The following is a 12781-nucleotide window of genomic DNA, read 5'->3' on the forward strand; positions in this document are numbered from 1 at the left end:
GATTGATGAATAATAAAATAATAATTTATAAAATAGATGGTAGATTTTATAATTAAATAATATACGAAAGATTAATTAAGGCTTTTTTATTTAAATAAAATAAAAAAATCAATATTACTAGATTCTCCTAAACCAAATTTTAAAACATAAATTTTTTATTTCTATTAATATATAAATCGATTCACGTTTTAAAATTTGGTTTAGAAGAATCTAGTAATATTATTTTTTTATTTTCTTTAAATAAAAAGCCAACTTTTCATTACAAAAATAATTTAACCTAATATATTTTTTACCTTTGGCATACACACTGCTTGTTTAAAATATTGTTTAAAATATTTGGGAACAAATAAAAATCAATTTAAACGAGTCAAAAGTTATCGTACTTTATATTTATTAATTATTGTTATAATAAATGAATAATATTAGCTGTAATAAATATAAAATTATAAATATTATATACATAAAAGTGTAGTTATTGAGTTAAAATAGCAGCAATTGTAGACCACCTAATAAGCATTACACAAAAAATTTTAGTTTAATTATAATTTTATTTAATTTTTCGTTTTAGAGATAGTAATAACACCAATAACAATAATTTTTGTAAATGCTATACAAAATGACAAAAATATGAAATTAATGCTGTTCAAATTAAGTTAAGCATATATAATTGACTTTGAATAGTTTCCTTGCCTAACTAGCATTCTAAGTATATATATGAAATGAATTTTAATTCTTTACACGATGGAAAAGTCTATGAATTAGTTGGCAATAACTCTGTATATTACATGTGCAAATTCAAAAAGGTTCTTCTTTAATTGTTTTAATATAATTTATACATAGACTTATTAAAAGTGAAGGATAACATGCACATTAAAAAATAAATAAGGAACATTTAGTAGGTCACGCTAGGTTTGATTTAATCTTATTTGTTTCCCAAATCACTCTAAGTGGATGATCATTTCTCTCTTTATATCAATGGCCATATATATGTAATCTTTTTGTCCTTCAGATGGATTATTAGACAATCTTTAATCTTATACATTATAACATTACAAATTCACTTACACTGTACACCTATCAGGACGGATGTACGTGTGTGATTATAAAGAAAAGTGCTCTACTACAATTTAAAATTTTTTTAGTAGTATATGATAATAATATTTATTTATTCTCATTAAATTACTAAATTTGATTTCACAATAATTTTTTGTTCAATTTTTGAAACTTCATAATCAATTTAAAAATTTTATATTAGATGTCATTAAAATGATCAATTTTCAATTTAAATGAAATTTATGTTTTGTTTAGAAATCAACTCGAAAGAATATTATTTATCTTTTTTATATTAGTTTTAATTTTTTTCGTAACAATTGCATAAATTAAAAGAGCTTTCTCGATATGAATCTCAATAAGAGTTGGCTCTAATTATATGAGAAGTAAATTTCTAAATATATATATATATTAAATAAAACTATTCAAGTTGTGATGTTGATAGTTTGATGAACTAGAAGGGATTAAGAGAGGGAAAAAAATAAATTCTTCTCATTGTTGAAGAGAATGAAAAATTCCTTTAGAAAATATTTGTCGGATTATTACACCTTATATATTATGTACTTTTTATGTACTCTCACTAAAAAAAATTACAATGGTAACTCTATTATTGATGAAAAAAATAATCTAGGTAACATGTATTGTTAAAAAAAGATTACTCAATTTTTTTAAAATATAAAATCTAAATAATAAAATTCTAAATTATGTATTATTATTTAAATTATTATTTTAGTGTTTTAATTTGTAAATTAGATATTTTAAAGACTAATCATGTTATATGCACATAAAAAATAACCACATATACAATGGCAGAGCTTCACTTAGACAAGGGGGGGCCATGGCCCCCCAAACTTTTTATAAAAAAATTAGTAATACTTCATCAAAAATGAAAAATAGTTCAATTGGTTTAAATATTTTACTTCCCATCTCATATATTTATTGTATAATAATTTTTAGTGAGTGGGCCTTTGTTAACTTCACAACACATCAAAATTAAAAGATAAAATCAAATCAAATAAAAAAAATTATCTTACAAAAAAAATAAGAATAACAAAAATCATCTATTAAAAGATAAAATCAAATCAAATCAAAAAAATTATCTTACAAAAAAAAAATAAGAATAACAAAAATCATCTAATAATCAAATCAAATAAAAAAAGATCATCTAATAAAATAAAAGATATCTAATAATCAAATCAAATAAAAAAAGATAACTATAAAAACATACTACTACCTTTGCTTCTCAAAATAGTGAAATAGTGAAACACGCTGCCTTTGCTTCTCAAAATAGTGAAACACGCTACTGCCTTGATTTGCTTCTCTATTCAACAAGCAACACTCCTTTTACCTTTGAGTTCAAATATAAAAAATTAGGTATTTTTTATTTATTTAATTTAATATTATTTTATATTTTACTATTTATTTAATTTAATTTTTTATATGATAAAAGTATTATAATATTTAATAAGTATTGATATTATTGTATTTTGATAAATTCATAAAAAAAAATTCAATAAATATTATAAATTTTAATATTTATCCTTCTAACTTTTTTATATATATTTTACAGAATATATATTCAAATTTTTATACAAAATAATGATGAAAAATCAAAGAATTGATGCATTTTTTAAGAGGAAGGCTAATATTCAAGAAGGGGAACATATAACTTCTACAATATCAACACCTGTAGATAGTTCTTCTACTATAATGAATCACGAAGAAAGTGAGATACAACCTTCAAAAGTTCAAAGAGTTGCATCTGATGAGTTTGACCTTAATTCTTTGGAACGAGACCTTGGAAAACGGCTTCAAATTTGGCAATATCACCCAAACCAGAGAGATGAGGTTAGACGAGCTTATCTTAAATGGGGTCCATATCAAAAGCATCTTGACAATTATCCTCTATCTGGTACGAAGCATCCAAGATGATTTCAATATGCTTGGTTTGGTATTTTTCCTTCATGGTTAGAGTATTCACCTTCTGAAGATGCTGCATATTGTTTATTTTGTTATTTGGTTAGCAAAAAACCCAGTGGACGTAATGGGTCAGATATTTTTATTAGTAAAGGGTTTAGAAATTGGAAAAAAGTTAATGATGGAAAGAATTGTGCTTTTCTTAAACATATTGGAGATCCTTGCTCACCACACAATAATGCAGTTGGAGCATGTCTAGATTTATTGAATCAGGCAAGTCACATCCAAAATATAATTGATGATCATACTTCTGAGGAAATTCAAAAGAATCGATTGCGTCTAAAATCCTCCATTGATGCAACTCGTTGGCTTACATTTCAAGCTTGTGCTTTCAGAGGCCATGATGAGACTCCAGAATAAAAAAATCGAGGTAATTTTCTTGAAATGATAAAACTCATAGCATCTTACAATGATGAAGTTGCAAGAACTGTGTTAGAAAATGCTCCATATAATGTTAAATATACTTCACATCAAATTCAAAAAGAAATCTTGCATATACTCTCAAACAAGGTGAGAAAGCATATTTGTGAAGAAATTGGAGATTCCAAGTTCTGCATTGTAGTAGATGAAGCTCGTGATGAATCCAAAAGAGAACAAATGGCACTTGTTTTGAGATTTGTTGATATACATGGTTTTATTCAAGAGCGTTTTCTTGATCTTGTACATGTTAAAGATACTACATCATTAACTCTAAAACAAGAATTGTGCGGTATTCTTTCTCGACATGGTCTTGATGTCTCTAATATTCGTGGTCAAGGATATGATGGCGCCAGCAACATGAGAGGAGAATGGAATGGGTTACAAGCATTATTCTTAAAAGATTGTCCTTATGCTTACTATATCCACTGTTTTGCTCACCGATTACAACTTGCATTAGTTGCTGCATCAAGAGAAGTTATTCCTGTGCATCAGTTTTTTTCAAAATTGACTTTCATCGTCAACATCATTTGTTCTTCTAGTAAGCGACATGATGAGTTACATACTGCCAAGACAGATGAAATTGTCCATTTATTAGAGATTGATGAACTTGAAACTGGTAAAGGGGCAAATCAAATTGGTACTTTGAAACGAGCAGGTGATACTCGATGGAGTTCTCATTTCTCTTCTGTTTGCAGTTTGATAAATATGTATAGTGCAACATTGACTGTTTTACAAAAGATTATTGTTGATGGATCAACTTATTCTCAGCGTGGTGATGCAGATAGTGCTTACAATACCCTGACCTCATTTGAGTTTGTATTGATCTTGCATTTGATGAAAGATATGATGGGAATAACTGATATTCTTTGTCAAGCTTTACAAAAGCAGTCTCAAGACATAGTTAATGCTGTGCAACTAGTTCATTCTACAAAAACACTTATCCAAAACATGAGAGATGACAGATGGGAGGAATTATTAAAAAATGTGAAATCATTTTGTGAGCAACATGATATTCTAATTCCTGATTTAACTGCTTCTTATGTTGTAAGGCAAGGACGCTCGCATCACCAAAAAGATCATATTACAGTTGAGCATTATTTTAGAGTGGAGATATTTTTAGTCACAATTGATAAGCAATTACAAGAGTTAAATAGCAGATTTAATGATCAAGCAATGGATCTACTAAGTCTGAGCTCTACTCTCATGCCTAAGGATGCTTACAAAAATTTTGACATTGCTAAGATTTCTACTCTTGTTGATAGCTACTATCCCGAAGACTTTACTGAACAAGAGAAGATTAATTTGCCTTTTCAGCTTCAGCATTTTATTCTTGATGTTCGTCAGCATCCAGAAATGAAGAATTTGTCAACTATTCATGAACTGTGTAGATGTTTAGCAGAAACAAAAAAGTCAAAAGTGTATTACTTGATTGATAGATTGATTCGTCTGATATTAACTCTTCCAGTTTCTACAGCTACTACAGAGCGATCATTTTCAGCAATGAAAATAATAAAGACAAGGTTAAGAAACAAGATGGAGGACGACTTTCTTGCGGATAGTTTGGTTATTTACATTGAGAAAGAAATTGCTGAAAAGTTTAGTTCTGACTCAATTATTGAAGATTTTAAGTCATTAAAAACTCGAAGAGTACCATTATAAACTATTTTATATTTTTTATCTGTAGAATTATTTATTTATTATCTTATTAGTAACAAACTTAAAGAATAATTATATATATATATATATATATATATATATATATATATATATATTAAATAAAAGATACACATTAAAAATAAATTAAACAATACATGTATTTATACATTTGATTAGGAGTAATCAAAGTGAAGGATAGCTAGAAGACAAATTAAGTTAACAAGAAGTTAGTTGGAGTTAGTTTTAGCTTAGTTGGCATCACACATGCTGTACATGCTGCACATGTATTCAAATTAGAGTTAGTTAGATATAGAAGCTTCACCCAGATCATAGTGTGTATATATTGTTTATAGCAAATGAAATCAGTGCGTTTTATCACTCAACCTTTTCTCATTTCTCGAATCTCTCTTTCACAAGTGAGCTTCACCTCACTTCTGAAACTCTGCGGGCAAGAACAGAGTTTTCACATGGTGCGGTGAGCGTAGATGCTTACAAAAGAGTGTGAGAACCTTCATCTTGAGAAGATCGGTGAGAATTGGATCAAGCACACATCGTTCATCAATGACGACGAATGTGCATGATGAAATGGTGGAACCAGAAGCGCAAGGCTTCACATCATTTGAATTTCAAAATTTCTCTCGAATGATGGCGCATTTATCGAGTTTGCAAGGTAAATCCTCAAGATCGGGCTCGAATCTAAACTCGCTCCAAAATCAATCAAATTATTTCTACGTACATCCAAGCGAAACACCAGCAGCTCTCGCTCACAACTTCTCCTTTGACGACGTAAAATTATCACTCATGGTCAAAATCGGTGAAGATTTCGCTCAAAACAAAGAACAAACTACGATTCATCGATGGATCATTGCCAAAGCCAGAAGAGAACGATCCCACCTTTGAAGCTTGGGATCGATGCAATTCCTTGGTCCTCTCATGGCTACATGGATCGTTAAGTACTGAGATTCTTAACAGCGTCCTCTGGTGCAACAATGCATGTGAACTCTGGAGAGACCTCAAGCACCACTTCTACGAGGGAGACCTCTTTAGAATTGCTGATCTCAAGAAGAGTTGTTCACTTCAAAATAAGGTGAATTATCCATTACCCTTATTTCACTAGGTTGAAAAGTATTTGGGAAGCACGAGAAGAAATTAAACCTATTCCGAATTATAAGTGTTCGAAAGAGTACATATGTGGACTAGGAGTAATTAGAGAATATAGATCTCAAACATATGTAATATGCTTTCTTAGAGGCTCAATGAACAATATGCTGGTGTAAAGTCACAAGTGATGCTGATGAAATCTCTCCCTGATATTGACGTAGCATTTTCTATGCTTCTGCAACAAGAAAGGCAAATGTCACATACGAAGACCTAGAACCAAGAGCAATAATGAATAACATTGGCACCGATGCTAATGCAAATGCCTTTAACACTTATCAAAGGAACAATGGTAACTATAATGGAGCCAATGCGGGATCGAATAATAGAGGAAGAGGGAGAAGGCGTGGAGGTAGAGGAATAGGTCGAAGCACTCCAAAATTCTGCTCATACTATGGCAAATCAGGTCACCTAGTGGGCACATGCTATCACAAGCATGGCTTCCCGCCACATATATAGAACAATCAAAGCAGGAGCAAGTCTGATTGCTTCGCTACCAACATGATTACTGTGAACACCGAAGACAGCAACAATTCTAACCATAAGGAAGAGAATGTTAATTTTTATAAATTGTTTTCTGAGAAGCAACAAGAGGCCATTATAGCCTTAATTCAAAAGCATCAAGACCCTCTTCATAATGGAAATTTGGCAACTGTGCTTGCTCCTTTTGTAGGTACATTTCATCTACTTTCAATTTTTAACCATGAGTTGAGCTCACATGATTGGGTTTTAGACACAGAAGCCACTGCTCATGTGACTTTTTCTATTACACACTTTCATTCAATTAGAAAAATTAAACCAGTAATGATTAAAATGCCAAATGGTTCACAAGCTGTGACAACCTTATGTGGTAAAGTCTTCTTTTCGACACATTTTTATTTGAGTGATGTGTTATACATGCCTTTTTTTCAACTCAATTTAATTTCAATCTCTAAGGCTACTAATGTATTATCTTGTTGGTTTACATTCAACGCACATAATTGCAAGATTCAGGATCCACTTATCTCGAGGATGATTGGAATTGCTGATCAGCACAATGGCTTGTACACATTGAAAACAAAACTAATTCCAGCTGCTAAGATAGATTTACTAGACCTGCTACCTGATACTGCACATGCTTTAAAGTCAGTAAATTTAGTTGACCAAGCTTTAGATAGTTCACCACATAATAGTACAATAAGCAAAGATACCCAGCATTCATTTTCTTTTACCAATGATGTATGGCATTGTAGATTGGGTCATCTCTCCTTTTCAAGAATGAATAAAATGCATAAGTTTTTCCCTTTCATTAAAAGTACAAACTTAAATTTTTCTTGTGAATCTTGTCATTTTGCCAAATAGAAACGGCTGCCATTTACTGTTAATAACACTGAATCAATTGACCTGTTTGATCTCATACATGTGGATATTTGGGAACCAATAACAAGCCCCTCCATAGGAGGACATAAATATTTTCTCACCATTATAGAAGATAAAAGCAAATTCACATGGATCTTTTTTAAGAAAAACAAGTTTGAAACAAGAGGTTTCCTACAACAATTCATTTTGATGATCAAACCCAAATGCACAAGTTGATTAAGTGTTTAAGATTAGATAATGGCCCTGAATTTATGATATCTTCTTTCTATCAATCCAAAGGAATTTTGCAGCAAACTAACTGTGTTGAAACTCCACAGTAGAATGGAATTGTAGAAAGAAAATACCAAGAACTCTTGAACATGGCTAGAGCTCTCATTTTCTCCTCAAACATCCCCAACTATTTTTGGCACTATGCAATAGCATATGCTATTCGTATTATTAACCGAGTACCTAGCTCTACTTTGAAAGAGAGTAGCCCCTTTGAGGCTTTACATAAGAAATTATCCACGCTTGATCATCTTAGAGTCTTTGGTTGTTTAGCTTTTGTTTCCACTTTGACCTCTTATAGACGAAAACTCGATAAGCGCGCACAAAAATGTGTTTTTCTTGGTTTCAAAAGTGGAACAAAAGACTACCTTCTAATAGATGTTAACACTCGAGAGATAGTCTTATCAAGACATGTGTAATTTTATGAAAAATATTTTTTATTTATCACTGGCCACTCCACATCTGCCCATGCTTTTCCAAACCCTCACTTTCATACATATTCAGGTGTTTTTGAAGAATGCAATAACAGTCATTCACAACCCACAATGCCTGCACCATTATTCACAGAGCCTCATGACACACATGCATCTAGTTTAGATCATATTCAGCCTATTCCATAAACCCCTGCACCTTCAGATGTTGAACCTCATGCATCCATTCTACTTTATTCACCATATTTAGCTTCACAGTCACTTGATTCTTCTTACTCAAACATCACTGCCACAAGACATGCCTTAAAGAGTTCATGTAGAGCCCGAAATCCTCCCAAATACCTTCGAGATTTTCAATGCTTGCAAGCCATTGCTCAAGAGCAGCAACTTCAATCATCAACATTGTATCCTATCTCCATTATGTTTTTTATGACAGGTTATCACCAACAAATAAGGCATTAGCTTTGGCTATCTCCACCAGTATAGAACCTAGAAATTATGAGGAGGCAATCAAACATGACTCTTGGAGGCAGGCTATAATGGCTGAATTAAAAGCACTTGAAGAAATCAAAACATGGAAATTAACATCACTTTCTCATGGGAAGAAGGCTATTCGATGCAAGTGGGTCTTTAAGACCAAATTTAAGCCTAATGGCGACGTAGAAAGTCACAAGGCTCGATTAGTGGCAAAAGGGTTTACTCAAACTGTCGGATTCGATTATTTTGACACTTTTAGCCCTGTGATTAAACTTACTACATTGTGGATTCTACTCACTCTTGCTGCAAATCATGGATGGTTTGTTCACCAACTTGATGTGAACATAGCCTTTCTTCATGGGGACTTGCTTGAAGAAGTTTATATAAAACCTCCTTTGGATTTATCTGCTCCTCCCGGTATGGTGTGTAGGTTGCAGCGTTCTCTCTATGGGCTGAAGCAAGCAGGTCGACAATGGCACCAGAAACTTTGCCAAGTCCTTCTTACCACTGGTTTTATTCAATCAAAGGCTGACACATGCTTATTTACCAAGCTCACTGGTTCTAATTTCACTTGCATCTTGGTCTACGTTGATGACTTGGTGGTAGCTGGCAATTGCTTGAAAACAATCAGAGACGTCAAGCAGCTCCTTGATGCCAAGTTTAGCATTAAAGATTTGGGGGTGCTCAAATTTTTTCTTGGTCTTGAGGTAGCGAAAAGCAAGCAACGCATTGCTATCTACCAGCGCAAGTACACACTTGATCTCCTAAAGGAATTTGGATTGCTTGATGTGAAGCCAGTGATGACTCCAATCGATTACACCACCAAGTTATCTAAGTCTTCAGGTGACCCATTGCCTAATGTTACTAGCAATCGCAGGCTCATTGAACATCTCATTTACTTGACCAATAGTCGACCCGACATTTGCTTCACAGTTAGCAAGTTGAGCCAATATTTGGACTGCGTAACTACTAAGCATTTTGAGGCTGCATTACATGTTCTTAGATATCTAAAGGGTGCCCCTGCCAAAGGAGTTCTCTTCTCTACTTCCAACAATCTCAGCCTCAAAGCTTTCTCCGATTCAGACTGGGGAACTTGTCCGGACTCCAGAAGATCAGTTACTAGTTTCTGCTACTTTTTAGGCGATTCCTTAATCTGCTGGAGAAGTGAGAAGCAACCCACAGTGGCTCGATTTTCGGCTGAGGCCGAATATCGAGCAATGGCCGTTGCAACATGCAAAGGTGTCTAGATTTCGAACATTCTCCGCGATTTCGAACAACCTCTCATGCATCCCATTACTCTATACTGCAATAACAGATCAGCTCTCCATATTACTTCAAATCCCGTCTTTCACGAGCGTACTAAGCACATCAAGATCGATTGTCACACTGTTCATGACAAGGTTCAAGGGTGTCATTAAGCTGCTCCCGGTTTTGTTCGCAAACCAAGTAGCAGATGTGCTAACAAAAGCATTAGCTCCAGCCCCTTTTTTAGAAGCTCAATCCAAGCTAGGACTTATAGATTTCCACACTCTCAGCTTGAGGGAGGGTGTGATTAGGAGTAATCAAAGTGAAGGATAGCTAGAAGACAAATTAAGTTAATAAGAAGTTAGTTGGAATTAGTTTTAGCTTAGTTGGCATCACATATGCTGTACATACTGCACATGTATTCAGTTAGAGTTAGTTAGATATAGAAGCTTCACCTTTAGATCATAGTGTATATATATTGTTTATAGTAAATGAAATGAAATCAATGCGTTTTACTAAACCTTTTCTCATTTCTCGAATCTCTCTCTCACAAGTGAGCTTCACCTCACTTCTCAAACTCTACGAGCAAGAACAGAGTTTTCACAATATACAAATATATAATGATTAATGAATACTTTGATAGCTGAACTTTATGCACATAAAATATTTTTATTATAAAAATTATTATTATATTATACATATTTTGTCCCTACTATCAAAATTTTCTAAATCCGTCACTACACTTATATTTACAATATTTCAAGTTTTGAATCTGAATGTGATTATTTACTAGGCAAATAAATTGTACCAAAACCTCAACAATATATAATTCCTTTTTCAATAAAAAATTAGAGAAATGTTAATGTCACTTTCATTTTGATAATGCTATTTCTCAAAAAATTATATCTTGGAACCCAGAATTCTTGACGAGTAAGCTGACTAATCAGCGAATTTAAATTGGTTGGGAACCCAATAATTTTGTTTTGCTCTAAGAATCGTTTTTTCTTTCACAAACCTAATTATTTTGTTATGAGAGTATGAAAGACATGACCAAAAACGAAAGCCCGTAGTTGAGGCCCATCTTTGTCCATCAAATTCGTAAACCTCAAATGGGTGCACACAACTATGGCCAAAAATAAAAAAAGAAGGTCATAATACAATGCAAGATGGCATGTTATTGTGTGCAATTGTGAAACATATCTCGTCCTATAATCACGAGGTAATGCATCCTACAAAAAAATTGAGTATTTATTAAAAAATAAAACACACAAATTACAAATGTTGTTTTCAGGATTTTCATTTTGATTTTAAATATCATATTTAACTATATATGTCAAGTTAAACCAAGCTCAAAATTAACTATGTCAGCCATTATTGTTACATACTTTAATTCAAACTAAGGTCTAGGGACCAACTAACAAATGGCATAGACACTTGTCACATAACATCTTTGGACAAGATCACATGATCAAATTAGTTTAATTTTAAGTACATTTAAAAAAAAAAAACTTTCTTACAAACTTTTTCATGGACATTTGACCATTCGCAGATGTTTTGATTTTCAATTTCCAATTCCAATAAAGGAATTTTACGCAATAAATTAGATGTGCACATACTGTTAGATTACTATTATGTACGTGAATAATTAGATTAGTGTTATGTAAAATAATTATTAATTGTTATAGAAATAAATATTTTTAAAGTAGATTATAATATAAAACTAGATATTTACAATAAAATATTTGTGATTTTAAATTAAATTTTAAGTGTATTTAAAATAGTAGTTGTATATTATTAGCATTATTATTATATATGTTTTTTATTATTAGTGTAATATGATAATAGGTTATAAATTAAATATACTAATAAATTATATTGACTTAATAAGAGCGGTGATTGGTAGATTATGTGTGGTCTTTATGACAATATTGATATATTTGGATATGTTTGTGATCATATGTCTAAACTGACGACCTTCATTAATATAATGTATCCAGACTAATTGTGGTATCTCCTCTAACCAGTTGGTAATAGCCAAGTTCTCTGCTCTCAATAAGTAGTGAACGAACTTCTTTCGTGATTTTGAATTTGGTGCATTGATAAATACTTTTTTTAAATCTTTATTCTTGAAATGTTTCATGAAGTTAGCTGCAATATACTTGTACAAAAGCTTGTAAGACATGAGGCGGTTTTCAACCACTTCCATCAGCATTCAGCATAGCATCAATTTACGTGTGTCTATTAGAATGACCAAGATATCAGGTTATGATGTGACATGCTGCCTTAGGTAAGACAGAAAAAATGACCAGACTTTCTTCGTCTTCTCCTTTACTACCATATTTAAATTAGCGTCTTGGGCTATAGCCATATGCAAGGTGCCTTCATATTTAACATACAAGTGAGTACCATTAACAGAAATCAGCAGTTTGCAGTGTTTGAAAGTTTTAATACATGGTGAAAAAATCCAAAACACCCAATAAAACATAATAATGTACTCATTAGCGCGACTTGGTTGAGTTACAAGTTGAACTCATATACCTACATCATAACAATTCTGGTTAGTATGTTCAATAATACTGCATATAAAACTAAAGATAACGTAATAAGACACACCTGGTAAGCACATTTGCATTGCAAATAATCACCTAGGAAGCTCATTGTATGATTTCTCCTCATTTTTGTATATTGTAGCGATTACCCTCTGCTTTGAGTGTCAAATCTTTCTATACGATGCTTTGTAG

The 12781-nt window shown here is 32.1% G+C and overlaps 1 pseudogene; it reads left to right on the forward strand.

The window, feature by feature from the left end:
* Positions 1-2652: 2652 nt before the first annotated feature.
* LOC130973320 (uncharacterized) lies at positions 2653-5106 on the forward strand (annotated as a pseudogene).
* The last annotated feature ends 7675 nt before the right edge of the window (positions 5107-12781 follow it).

The sequence above is a fragment of the Arachis stenosperma genome, chromosome 4, assembly GCF_014773155.1.
Source record: "Arachis stenosperma cultivar V10309 chromosome 4, arast.V10309.gnm1.PFL2, whole genome shotgun sequence".
Classification (NCBI taxonomy): domain Eukaryota; kingdom Viridiplantae; phylum Streptophyta; class Magnoliopsida; order Fabales; family Fabaceae; genus Arachis; species Arachis stenosperma.